At 36.4% G+C, this 13,887-nt stretch overlaps 1 protein-coding gene and 1 pseudogene across 2 annotated transcripts in view; both read left to right on the top strand.

Annotated features, from left to right (window-relative positions):
- Positions 1-13,887, top strand: part of LOC128622998 (NACHT, LRR and PYD domains-containing protein 12-like) — an 88,298-nt pseudogene that overhangs the window by 55,817 nt on the left and 18,594 nt on the right.
- The window catches only part of LOC128623010 (NLR family CARD domain-containing protein 3-like), a 72,823-nt gene continuing 71,161 nt past the window's right edge, over positions 12,226-13,887 (top strand). For both annotated transcript variants that reach the window (XM_053649847.1, XM_053649846.1), the window contains exon 1: positions 12,226-13,310. The gene's annotated coding sequence lies outside the window, so the exon portion shown is untranslated. The remainder of the gene's footprint in view (positions 13,311-13,887) is intronic.

Here is a 13,887-nt window from a genome sequence, read left to right as displayed (position 1 = left end):
GGGGCCAGGACCACCAGATGGAGGACGTATAATTTTGGGCACTCCGGGAGTAGCGCCCTTGGGGGAGGGTTCTGTCACGTATCGGGAAACTCTGGACTCCACTTCCCATCAGCCACTGCACTGCTCTAGTTGTCACATGACCACCTGCACCTGATTCATGTTTTGGTTAATGAGCACTCATGTGTATATATAGTCCTTGTCTGCACCATTAGCTTGTCTTTCGTTGTCTTAGACCGCTGCGTTCCATGTTTCGTGATCTTGTTAGTTTATGTTTAGTGTTGCCACAGTAGTATGCCAAGTAGTCCTAGATTCGTGTTGTTTATGACTCAGTGTTTGGTTTCATGCCACAGTGTTTAGTCAAGTTGTCTTAGTGTCTTTGTTTCTCAGTTCGTTGCTTCAATAAAAGTCATTATGTGCACCTGCTTCTGGCTCGACCTCGACTCGTGACAGTGTACTGATTAAACTTGGAATATGGTGTACAGTGGAAATTAAGTAATCTTACTGTACATGTCGACCCAAAATGAGCACAATATTAACCATCAAATTGATGCTGATGATGCAGAAAATTGTTGTGATTACCACGGCAACCCTAAAAATATGCTTTTCATTTTATTTTATTTTTTTTTTTTTTACATTTTGCAGTATGAAGAAATGACCCAGTGTGCTTTATCCTGGTTCTGCATCCCACAATAAATGTACAGGCTGCTTAAATCATCTGTTAAGACAAACAGTAACAGAATAATTTGTGCTTTAAATAAATGTACTTACAGTTAGATACATGTGCATTAAAAATAGAGATAAACAGAGATCCTTCTACAAAACCTGACTCATTACTTTTAAAGCCAGCAATACTTTGAGAAGCTGCATTGAGTGACGTTGCTCAGTAACATTTCTGCGTGGTGTGTATCCGTGTAACAGACTAGTTCAATAAAGAGTTTACCTTCTCTGAAACGGACTCCACACCGTGTCTTTCCCCCTGACTCTCGTACACGTCATCTTTAATCACAGAAATTAGTGTAGACCTTTTTTCCTTTTTTTCACTCAAAATCTGTGTGTGTGTGTGTACGCTACATAAACAAGTGGCAAATGAACAAACCTATTGAGTGAAAGACTTTCAGCCCTTTGGCCACTTTTTTGCAGTCACGTAAGTTCTTTTGAGCGACTGCTGACTTTTGAGTTTTATTTTCAAAGCTGTGCCCACCCTGTTTTACCCAGGCCCACCCTCTGTTCAGTTTATGGCCTCGCCACTGAACAGTGGTAATGTTTTGGTCAGAAATTTAAGAAATTTTTTGTAAATAATATAATTAGCCATGTTTGATAGTAAGTGAGCTAATCTTATGCTAACCGCTGTGTGTAAATACACAACAGATAATAATTAAGAACAATAATTTATTACACCATAATGATTAAAGATATGATTTAATAAAAGTGGGACTATACCTCTACACACACACGACGGTTGGTGACAGTTGAAATTGTGAATTTGAATACCTGTGTGAATGCAGTGCCAAAGTGTCATATCACAGAAATCCAGTGACTACATTTCCCATCCTGCACTGCGGCCTACAAACATGGCCAACCATGGACTACACCCCCCCCCACACACACCTTCTCTGGAATTCTAATCACACACACACCTGTTGCCAATCTCACACTCACTCCACACTATATGAGATACTTTTTTCTGTACCCTTTCCTTGTTTTGTTTTATGTTCATTGATCTTGCTTCTTGTTCATTGTTGTTGATTTTGCTTTGAATAGTTTATGCCTGTTTTCCAATTGCCTGACCCTTTGCCTGTTATTTTGACCACACTATTGTCTCGTGATTTAGATTTGTCTGCCAGTCTCTCGCTAAATAACTCTCATCTGCATCCGTCCTAACCTTCTTTACGTGCATTTCGTGATTGATGTTATCTCAGTGAATCGAATCTTTTATCTTTCTCTAAATTACATCGTTACACCAGTGCGTGTGAAAAGTGAGCATCTTTTTGTGTGTTGTGACTCATTGAATCATTTACTCAACTGCACAAGGGAAAACTGTGTGTGAACAAACCTATTCATCCATCCATCTTCAACCGCTTACTCCTTTTCAGGGTTGCGGGAGCCTATCCCAGGGAACATCAGGCACAAGGCAGGGTACACCCTGGACAGGGTGCCAGTCCTTCGCAGGGCACACATTCACACACCCATTCATACACTACAATCAGCCTACCATGCATGTCTTTGGACTGGGGAGGAAACCAGAGTACCCGGAGGAAACCCCCGCATCACGGGGAGAACATGCAAACTCTGCACACACAGAGCCACGGAAATCGAACCCCCAACCCTGGCAGTGTGAGGCAAACCTATTCAGTGACTTGTTAAAACACAGAGTCATTCACGACCATTGAGCTACCACTGTTTAAACTGTGTGTTTTTCCCGCTCAAAGCAGGGACTACATGTTGACTACATGACCTACATAATTTTTTTCATTTAAATGAAATAAGAAGTCGTCCTGCAGGATAGATTAAATAGTTGTGAATTTATTTTATTTTTGCAAGAGTTGTGAACAGCAGTCCTTCAGGAATTATAAAATCCTGCAGGAGTTTTCTCTTGTGCAGCGAGTGTGCTGGAAATTCCTGCATGTCTCTATTGTACTGCTCCATCCTAAACCCTATAGGAAAATCCTGCACAGTTTGTCAATGTGTCCTGCAGGATTTCATCATTCCAGGATTCCAGCAAACATCCTGCAGAAAAATGAAAATCCTGCAGGATTCCTGTAGAGTTTTTTTAAGGGAGCCACTGAACAGTGATAATGTTTTGGTCAGTGATAATTATATCTTGTGATTGGTCAAGAGAGAGCAGAAAGTCCAGCATGAAAGACACATCATCATCATCAAAGCAAGTAAACCAAGATAAACATCTGTTGATGAAGAGTGTGTCATTGTGTCTCTCTACAGGTTGGAGTGTTGTGGTGTCTCAGATGAAGGCTGTGCTGCTCTGACTTCAGCTCTGAGATCAAACCCCTCAATCCTGAGAGAACTGAATCTGTCCCTTAATAATGTAGGACCCTCTTAAGGATGATACACTTTACAAACTACAGACACTGTGGTGAATAATGACCTTTTTAGATAAATTGTGAAAAAATAAAAGACTAATAAATGAACCTGATTGTCATTAGTTTGCACATTTCTCTTTAGTTCCAATAAATATCAGATTACCAGGTTAGGAAATAAAACCAGTTTTAGAAATGTCACTATATTCCATTTAATCAGATTTTTTCTAACAATTGTCTTTAATGCTGTTTTGTGTTCAGTAAAGTGTGTTGATTTAAAATTCATGTGACGGTAGAAGACAGGGAGTCAGACAGAGTCTACAAAATATCACAAATGAGTGCATGAGAGTGATTGTAAATGAACACCTGGTCTCCTTGTGACAGCCTGCTATCTCTGACTTCATACTGCTGCTTTTGTCTGAACAAGATGATCTCTGCTTTTCCCTGTTTCTGATAAGCAGCACACTTTCTTCTCAACTCTCATTAAAGCTAATTATGGGTGAATGAGACACAGTGTGTAAAGCGCTTTGGATAAAAGTGCTATATAAGTGCGCCATTTACCATTTACCAAATTAAAATGATTATCTTTTATGACACAGATATTTTATTTACGCAGCCACTTTACTCACTCTGACACTTCTTCCAGCACCCTACCTCCACACCGTGTCTTCTGTCTTTCCTGTAACATTCACCTCGGCTTCTTCTTAAAGTCTGCACTTAAATATAAATGTAGAACAAGAGCTAAATGACACAGTAGTGTTCATTATTTAAAAAACTCCAAAGCCTGTGATTGGATAAGAGCAGTGATGTGATGGGTAGATATCTGCTCATTTTCCTGTTAGAACTTGTGGAAGTTCTCATTTGTTCTCGCTAAATGTTATAACACAGATGTTAGTAAGAATGAAGAAATGTAGAATGATTAATTATAAACAGGAGATGATGATGTTTCTCTTGGAGCAGAGATGATTACATGTTGATCATGAAGTACCACAGTCCAGTTTGTGGTTATTAATTCACATGTTTTTCTTTTATATTCAGGATTTGATGAACATCTGTGGATAGGAACATTGGACAGGAAATGTCCAAATGTCCAGAAAATGGACAGGAACAGTTTCAAGACATTGATGGAATTTTTACCTGACAGGATTGGCATCTGAGGAGTTTATCTGAGGAGTTTATCTGATGAAGCCTCTAGGAGACTCACTACAAGTCACATTCATCACTTTGTCCTTTGGTTAATTAATGTAGCAGTGCTGTTTTACTAAATATCAACACTCTTGGAACACTGCTTATCTAATCAAATTAATGGACCAGAACTAACTGTTGTATGATATCTTTTTAATGGTTTATGTGATTTTTCTGTGTTTATGTGAATAATATTTGCTTACTAATTGTAATATGTTTTAATATCTTTACACATTGACGTGGCAAACAATCTTTCCAGCCTAAATCAAATAACTTCAGAGACAGAGAGTTAGTAGATGTCAAAAAGTAATCAAACTTTCTCCACAGTGTACTCATCTTATTATTACTATTCATGTCTATATGTTATCTTAAATTTGTGGAGTATGCGCAGTTAGTTATTTTTCTTGAAAAGGTTTTATGAGGACAAGTTTTCTTTTTTTAAAAAGGCTTCAGTCAGAGAGAGTCTTTGTTTTTTTGTTTTTCTCTCTCTGACCAACACTCCCTTCTTATGTCTCAATGAGTTTCTGTCTGTTTTTATCTGCTGTCCTAGCTGATATCTACCTCCCTTCCTGAGGCCCTATCCTAACTCATTAATTGGTGTCCAGCCTCCAGGTTATTTACTTACAAAAGCAGTTTCAGTGAATATTTAATGCCAGTTTATTGCTGTGCAGAAAAGTGCAGGCTGATACAGAAAAACAATTATTATACAGTAAGACACAGAATTCATCTAACTCAGTACAAACTACAGATATTGCTATATTATCTTCTACAGGGTTAGTTATAAAACTCTCTGGTAATTTAATTTAATTTAATAGCCTGAATTTCACATCTAATATTTTCAACTTTATCAATGAAAAAAATCATGAAATCTTTGCTGCTATATAATGATTGTGTCCCTGTTTCTGTGGTGGTTTTATTCCTAGTTAATTTTGCTACCATGTTGAATAGAAATCTAGAATTGTTTTTGTTTTCTTCTATTAAGGTGGAGAGAGAGACTGATCTAGCATCACTAAGATACTTTCTATAGTTCAGGAGACTCTCCTTCCATGCTGTTTGAAATATTACCAATTTGGTTTGACACCATTTACGTTCTCATTGCCGAGTGGTCTGTTTTAAGGTACGTGTTTGATCGTTATACCAGGGTGCTAGCTTTTTCTCTCTGATTATTTTTCTTTTGAGTTGGAGCCAAAAGAATAGCACAAGATGTTGATAGCACAAGATGTTTCCAGTGCAGTTCTTCGCTCATGCAGCTGGGCCTGCTTGTCGAGTAGGCTGCGGATCTGTTTCTAGATGGCCTCCAATTCCAACAGCACCACATGCAGCTCGAGCGAGTCCTCAACTGTATTCGAAGGTGGAGAAACAACAGACATATTTGCCTTTATAAACAGCGGTAAATGAGAGAAATGTGAAATGTAAACAAGGAGCTACGAGCTAGTCGCGGATGTTTGTAAGATCCAATTAAATCTTAGCAACAGCGCAACGTTATGATTGTTTTTATCTAAAATGGTATCTGTGATATTTGTAAATGTTATAAAAGTAAAAAAAATAATATTTTTAAAGTATAGAAATTTGGAAAAGATAGTGTTAGCTCGAGGGACACAGCTTCCTGCAACACTGGTTTTTCTGAGATTTTGGCAATGTACTCCTTACACAGAACTTAGACCCCAACAATTCTACAGGAGTGGATACCATTTGTCACACTTCGAAATAACAAACGTACTTAAGCCTAGATAATCAATCACCCTTTTTACTGCCACAGGAACTCCAACTTATAATTTATCTGCCCCAAATCTTAACACTTCCTTGAGCCAGTCTGAGTGACAGATGAGGCTCGTATCTGTTTGATATAATTTTTACCACAATTCCCCCTAAAGTCGTGTGTTTATCTGATGACTCAATTCTACCCTCTGCTGTTTGTTTTACCCAATAAACTTGTCTCAGTATTGGGGATGCCTCTATTACTGGATCACTTATAATCTGTCCAGGTTCCCCTCTTCCTCTTTCAAAACCTATTTCTTCCCTTAATCTGAGGTATGGCTCAACCTGGGGAGCTATGGATGCCCAGGCAAAATACCACAGAGACTCAGGTTGACAGACTCAAATTATTAAATGTCCAGCTATTTTCTATCAGCCTCCACCAGTTAATATAGGGAAATTCTTCTTGTACTTCTGTTAGATTTAATATGCTAGTTATTTGCACCAAAAATGTGTTTTTTCTTTGCTCTGTTAAAGGCTGCCTCGACCCTCAGATATCCAAATAAAATCGCTCCTTCCAGAAATGATTACTGACTCCCTGTGTTTCTTTGAGCAATGTAATTAACTCTGCTTCCATACAACACTTTAATTCTTAATTTAATGTGCTTCTGTAGTTGAATGAGTATGTACTCTCATGTGCACTCTTTCTTTTATAGTCATAAATGCTCAGCACACCAAAGTGATCCCTGACCTTATGCCCACAAAAATTAAACCTCAGATGGCAGATATTAATCTTTCCGCCTTTCTGTATGGCTTTTCTTAATATTCGGGTGGTGAATGGAGAACATTCTGGTACGCGGGGACTAGCCGTGGCATACACTAATCGGATTGATTAAAGCCAAGTTATATTAGTGAATTATAATCCCAATAATGCAGAGCTGAAAAGTATAATATATGCGGCTGGTATCTGGACATTAAATTAACCCCTTCTCTATTACTGTTGCCCAACTCCAGCCCTAAAACCTAACCAGGGATAACAGGCACTTAGATTAGGGGATAAAAATGTTGATGTCTTACTTTCTTTATTTTCTTCCCTGATATTAATTTCCTTTGCATCAGCCTCACATCAGTTCACTAAATTAGTGACACCCAAGCTCAATTAGTAGAAATGCAACAGATCATGAATTGTTCAACAAAGGCTGTGTCGTCCCTCTTGATCACACAATCTACATGTGGGTATGTGACCGAAAAACCTGTGCATCCAATTTCTGGAAATATTTTTTATATATTACAGGGTTAGAACTTCTGAGTGATCTATACACAGGGCAATCAGACAGATGTCCAAAATATTTACAATGCCAAGTTCCCGGCTGCTTCACTTTTTTTTTTTTTTTTAATTTAAGTTAATATTGATACCAAAGCAATTATTATAATACAAACAGTTCCACTGGACTCACATCCTCACAGTCTGATGTAATCACGCAAACAAGACTCAAACACTCAATGCAAAAGCAGAAATAACTCCCAAAGTTCTGCGTCACCCAGCTCAATCTGAAGATCACACACACACACACACACACACACACACACACACACAGCGTGTTTTTTTTTCCTCGTCTTTTCTCTCACTTTCTCTTTCACACAAATGCAGGCATGCACACTCAGACAAGAGCACACACCGGTTCATGCAACATTCACTCTGTCTCCAAAACTAATTTTCAGAGCTCATCAATCACACCTGTCTCCTTATTTATGGAGCACATTCACATACACACCTTATACTAGTTCTAGTTCAGTCGCATGTAATAACAGAGTGATATCTTCCTAATGTAAAGCTCCCGGAACGCTGTTCCTCACCTAAGTGGAATCTTGCTTGGCATGGAAAATCCCAACTCCCTCCACCACGCACTCACTAGGGAGAGTATAACAACCGTGCAACGCTGTAGTTTTCGAACCCCACAGGACCACGAACCTTACCACAGGAGAACTTCACTCAAAAATGAAGAGATCAGGCATGCTGATTCAACAGATTTGTTGCGTTCTCCTGCTCAGATCAGTGTGCAGTTTACAATACCTTGGGTCAGTGACGATTGATACGGATCACGCCCACAGAGAGCCGTGGATGGACCAGAACCACCAGAAGCTCACTCAAGAAAAGGCGACAATGACCGTACAGCCCCCAAGTTAGGATCAATCACTCAACAAAAATAATTTACCACACATAACATTTAACAACACAAGAAGTACACCCCAAATGTTTCACACTTGTACACGCCTCTCGCATGACCTGCTTAGAATTTCCCAGGCACAATACTTAATTTAGTTCTGCCTAGAACTTCACATAAACACTTAGGTCTCCCTAGAAATTCACATTACAAAAAAAAAAAAAAAAAAAAAAACAATTTCCACATATAAATATAAAAATACATAATATAAATACAATAAAAATTATATATATATATATATATATATATATATATATATATATATATATATATATATATAGTAAAAATACATAATATAAATATACACATCACTCAATCATTGAGTCGTTGTGATTTGAGGATTCACCCCAGAGGTAAATAAACATTTAAAACGTTTATAAAAAAAAAAAAAAAACAACAACAACCTCCACCTTGGCATTTCTCATTGGTCTGTCAGGGAGAGAGAGAGAAATATATTGCTGTAAATCCATTTTGAATGATATAATGTATATTGATAAAATATATAGATTTATATTCTACTAGCCCTTGTCTTGAGGACATATTTTGGGCAAAGGCTGATCTATTGCATTTTAGGGCCTTTATGATTATGCATAATAAAGAAAACAAAAATAAAGCTGGTGAGTAAATAAAATGTAATATTAGTGGCTGTGTGAATCATGTAACAACTTACATTTGGCTGGAACAGGTTTTGACACCTGTTTTTCTTAATTAGAATGAACTCTGTCATCATCTGAAACAAAAACATTTTAGCATGTTTAAATAAAAAGGCAGTTCACAAACAGAATTCATATTTAAAGTCCATAGTTATAGAATTATGAAAGATGAATTAAAGCGCCAAAATACAAGTTGTGTGTATAAAAAATACTGTAATTAACATTTGTGTTCTTCACACAATGGGTTGGCTTGGTTTTTAATTGGAATTTTGTTTACATTTTCATTAATCACTTCAGTACAATTTTGAAAATCTCAAAACTGAACATTGGTAACATAGCTGGCTGTTCCTTCAAAACCGGGAACTATGCTTTATTATTGTGTTCAATTATTGTGAGAACTCAATGAAAACTTTTGGTTTAATCACAGAAAAAGAATAATCTTCTTCTTTCAGTTTATTAATAGATTTTAGCAATCAGTTAATTTAATAGCAATCATAACAAAACAAGAAAAAATGTTTCAAAATGCTCTTCGATGTGCTGACTGAAAATAACTGTAAAGTGCAGTTGTTACATTATAAATAGAATTAACATTATCTAACCAATACATAATGTGTGTAATATCTATCCAGCGTGTAATCAGAAGGTGGGGTCGATGAAAACTGTCCCTAGGTTATATGTCTATTTTCTTTTTATTGTTTATTAGGTAGAATGGAGTATGCAGTTAATGATGTGTACTGTTCCAATTGTGTTAAAACATTTCATGACTTAATACTTCAAAAGTCATTATTTTCCCCTGCTGTACACTGCTGTCTTCTGCATGTCCTCCAGACTGGTTTTCTTAATTAAAAAGAATTTCCAGCGGCTCTTACAGTATGAATAAAATGACCTTTAAGATGAGATCATGAGGATTCTTTCTGGATTTTTTCCCTTGCAGTCTTGTCGGGCTTTTATACTGAGAAACATACACACACTTTTACATACAGTATATACTGAGCTGTGGCTGATGGTAGAGACCATAGCTGCCAGGATTCTATGATCTACTTGGTACTTACTATGAAAATAGCTCCAAAGCGATTAAATCACTGTAAATGTAAAAACAAAAATAAAAAATAAAAAAAAACAACAAAAAAACCCTAATCATTTTACTGTAAGTGATTTGAACACTTACCATCTGAGGAGATTTCAGTTTTAGCCTGAAATCTCATTGTTTTTTTGCGTGCACTCTTTTTATTTGTTATGATATAGGATATGAGATATATTTTTGTGTGTGTGATGATAGTCAGAGGACATTGTGGTTATAAGTCAGGATTTCAGCAGTGCAGCAGCTTGTAAACAGCTTGGAAGTGACCACTGGTTAACATGGATTCAGATTCTATTCATGCTTCCCACTTATACTGATCAGTACTTTCTGTGTCAATGGCTGAGCAGTAGGTCAATTCACAGTATGCGATTTGTACATTCAAACACAAGAGTGTTTTAAGAAAGATATCTTCAATGACTAGTACTGAATGAATGGAAATGTTTTATCATGTACAGCAGTTTCTTTTGGGTGGGAAAAAAATCTCAAGTGAATACAACATTATGTAAAATCTCATTTTGCAGCTCAGTGGTTAAAGTCCAGCTATGTGTATAGGATGTTTATTTTGCCACATTTGGTTTGTTTTCTATAGAAGGTGAAGTCATGGTCTCATCCTGTCTATGGCAATGATAAGCACATTTTTTTTTTTAATTTTATATATATATATATATATATATATATATATATATATATATATATATATATATATATATATATAAACACATACTACATGCCCGCTTTTTGTTGAAGGGTAAAGAGAAATAACATGCAGAGGCTGTATGATGATTGGTCGAAAGGAAGGACATAAAATGAGACCAAGGTAGTAAGGTTACTATTTTTCTTCTTCTTTGTACACGTGTATAATACAACAGGATTAAGAGGGGGGCCTTTCCACAGGACAACCAAGGTAATAGGCAAGAACTAAACAAAAAGAAAAGGGTGAATAGAAAAATAATATGCTACATACAAAGATTTAGTGAAGAATACCCAAACTCATCATACAATAGGACAGCAGTGTATTTAGTAGAGATACACAGATATAAAATTTCTCAGCCGATACCGAATTATTCAGAGTGATATCAGCCAATACCGATAATTCTGCCTTTTATACCTTCTTTTAAATTAATGATTAATTCCACAATTCTGAAGGAAATGCAAATAAAAACTTTATTCTCTCCATTTCAACAAGTTGTTTCACGGTAACTGGTCTCATAAACAGAAAACACATTACACACATTAACATTAACACACTAACTATATTCTGAAGATTAAAGTAAGATTATTAATTTATTGAATGTTATTAATTCATATTAAAATTGACTGAATTCTAAAAAACCTCCTGTTAGTCTCACATTCACTCACCACTAACAAAACCATTTCTACTTCATCACTGATCATCAAACTGGTAATTTATAGGCCTAATATAAACCTTTTTTGATATTAACTCATTAACTGCATGTGAAATATACTACTCTACAAATATATTTTCTGTGCAATATATACTACTTTTTTGTCATCTTCATTTAAACCTTTCAACGGTGTACTGGCCCTTTAATTCAGCGCGGGGCGGGTGCAGAGATTACAGAGTTTACAAACTGCAGTTTTGTCATCATTCAACACAAGAGACATCTTTACACACAGCACCAAATCCTTGTGTTTTCATTGTGGGGGGAAAAGAAAATAAAACACCCTCCTCTAGCCCAGTGTGCAGAGCCTCGGAGGGTGACACCAAAAGAGCTAACAAGAGAAACAGTGTAGATATCAAAGTGAAAAACACTACACTAACTTACAGAATCACAAAGTGCAGCTCAAACCTCTGAGAGTACAATAAACCTTACACACAACACAGTTCTCTCTTAATGTGACTCTCTGACCAGTCTCAGCCTGTTCTAGTCTAGATCTGACGTCGAGTAATCCTTCTTCTTGCTTCTTCTTTTTGTTTTTAATGGCGGTTGGCAAACTAGTAAAGGTACATTACCGCCACCAACTGGACTGGAGTGTGGGCAGTAGATTGGCAGGGAAAATAATTAAAATAAATAAATAAATAAATAAATAAATAAATAAATAAATAATAATAATAACAGTAATAATAATAATACTAAAATTAAATAGAAAAAAACACTAATAATAATAACACCAAAACAATACTGCATAAATAAAAGTAAATAAAGAGATAAAAAAGCTATATACTAGTTATTCATACTATAGATTACTAAATTCTCTCACTTATACCAGTACTTTTAAAATAGTTCATTAGGGGGCGGTGCATTTCCCCAGATGTTTCCCCCAGCATGTTCTCTAGTGTCATGTTTTGTTTTCCAATCTGCATCTCTAGCTCAGTTCTTTCGTCCTCATATCTTTTGCAGTCTAACAGAATGTGTTTCGCCCTGCTATGCCCTTGTAGATTTACCCAATATGCCAGCATGATCTTAACCCTCCTGATACACAATGGCATCTCTCCTGTTTCAACCTGTAATGCAGTCACTGGTGATGTTTAAATGCTCTAGTACAGATCCGAAGTGCTTGTGCCTGTTCTACATCAAGCTTTTTAAGATTTGATTGTGATGCTGACATATATTCTAGGCAGCCATAATCAAAGGCGGCCCTCTTAAGAGCCTGATATATATTTATGAGCAATGCCCTACTTGCTCCCCACTCTCGCCCGGACAGACATCTCAGAACATTACTAATCTTTTTACATTTGTTTTTAATTTTATCAATATGCAGACCCCAGGTCAGCTTACCTATACGCCTACCAAAATAAGGGTCCTTAAATAATCGGGTAGCTCCCACCCTATTGGTCTGCCGAAGCCACACCCCGAGCAGAGCCAATAGGATAGTTAAATCACTTATCATGTCACATTAGTGAACAACTCATTAGTTAACATTAGTAAACAATTAGTAAACATTAGTAAACAACACATTAGTAAACAACAATTCTCTGGATTTTAAACATCAGTTACTAACAAATTTGTAGCTGATTATTTTGTTTGTGAATAACAATAATTGACATGTGTTATCCTTTTTGAGCTACTAAGGCTACTGAAGACAGAAATGTGAATATGTGAAAGTGAAACTAACTTTACCGCAGTCTCTTTCCTATGTAAGTGCAGTACAGAGAGGATAAATTGCTGCTAGTATGTTGTATTGTATGTGATTAAATGCATTAGAGAATCATGAACACATAATACTGATGAAGTTTCAGCAAAAGGATAGATTAGAGTTTAGATTCGCGAGTCAGCTCCCAACGTTCACCAAAAGATCCGGATCAAAGAGTCGACTCATTCCTGAACGACTCATCACCTGCAATGAATCCTCCTTCCTAAAGTGAAAGCGTTTCTCCCTCAGACTCCATTTTGTGGAGCGATTTTAAACTTTTAAAGAAACTAAGGCAGAAACGGTGATATTAATGTCACACAACAAGGGCTGTTGACTAAAGGTGAGTGATTTCTTTATTATAAATGACTTTATATAAGAAGAATGATGATATATTGTAAATAAAACTCGTGTAAAATCAGCCGTAGGAAATCTGCAGCGCGTGAGGTTCAGGCCTTTCAACTTCCTCTCTTCAGTTTCTCCTGAATTAAACATTCAGAAGGTTTGGGGAATATCATTTTATCAGTGTTGAATAAACATCATGTGTTTTAAAATATATTCCGTCACATTTCTCTCAGTTGCGCTCCGACACCGGAAGTTATGGGTTGCGTCGGAAATGGTGAACTACACAGTAGGAGAAAAGACAATAAACAAACATTAAAAACTCACAAATATCCACGTTTACATTCTCAACTTTATTTACACACAAACAGCAAAGTTGACAGTTTGAAGAACCAGTTAATTTAACTTCTTCTTCTTTAAAAAAAAAATCGAAAAATTAGTTAAACATTTGAATAGTTAAACATCGAAAAACTCGTATTTTGTGTATGTTTGGTGACCTGTAATTTTTTTTTTTTGTATTGGGGCGTCTTCACCACACCTCCAGAAATGACCATTTTACAACCCCAATTCCAAAAAAG

This window comes from Ictalurus furcatus, chromosome 19, assembly GCF_023375685.1.
Source record: "Ictalurus furcatus strain D&B chromosome 19, Billie_1.0, whole genome shotgun sequence".
Lineage (NCBI taxonomy): Eukaryota > Metazoa > Chordata > Actinopteri > Siluriformes > Ictaluridae > Ictalurus > Ictalurus furcatus.
This window is presented reverse-complemented; position numbering and strand designations above follow the sequence as displayed.